Genomic DNA, 984 nt, shown 5'->3' with positions numbered 1-984 from the left:
TTCTATTATTAATTGACGATTCCCTGCCCTTATTCTTGTATATATATGTACATATATATTTGAAAGGCTAAGTCGACTTCGGCGGAATTTGAACTCAGAAAGTAAAGACGGACTAAATGCCACTAAGCATTTTACCCGGCGTGCAAACAATTCTGCCAGCGCACCGCCTTCACCTATATTAATAAATGATATATAAAGTGATATATATGTGTGCGTTCGTGTGTGTGTGCGCGCGCGTTTGTATAACCAAAAGAATAATACGGGAGAGACGTACTACTTCATCGTCCGTCCTTATTTCGCCCATTTCTGCAACTAACTATGTACTATGCAACATACACTCGGTGTGGCTCTACATTTATGCGTCCGATACATATTACTAATATTTCTGATACGTAATTACTGAATGAACTCCTACATAAACAAACTTGTACGGACAGGCGTACAGTTATATGTGTATATGAGTGCTTCTCTGTGTTCCTTGTGTATGCACGCGTTTGTGTATGCATGTGCATGTATGTGATTACAAGATTGTAAATGAAAGTATGTTTAAGCGATATGAGTAAAGAGTGGTCTGACGTTTCGTTTACTTTATGACCACAGGGAACAATTAACAAAATAGAATATCGGGAATAAACGGAAACTAACGGACGATGGTGCTAAGTCAACTAAAAGGAAATTAAAGCATATCGTTCCCATCTCCCCTACTTTCTGAATTTGTCTCTCTCTTTGAGCCAAGGAAACAGACACACACACATACATACACACATACTTGTATATACATGTATGTGCGTGCATACATAAGTAGACAGACAGACAGACAGACAGACAGACAGTCAGATAGACAGGCAGATAGACCGGCAGATAGACCGGCAGATAGATAGATAGATAGCTAGATAGATAGATAGATAGATAGCTAGATAGATAGATTTACTCTTTTACTCTTTTACTTGTTTCAGTCATTTGACTTTGGTCATGCTGGAGCAC

Source organism: Octopus bimaculoides, chromosome 1 (genome assembly GCF_001194135.2).
Source record: "Octopus bimaculoides isolate UCB-OBI-ISO-001 chromosome 1, ASM119413v2, whole genome shotgun sequence".
Classification (NCBI taxonomy): domain Eukaryota; kingdom Metazoa; phylum Mollusca; class Cephalopoda; order Octopoda; family Octopodidae; genus Octopus; species Octopus bimaculoides.
This window is presented reverse-complemented; position numbering follows the sequence as displayed.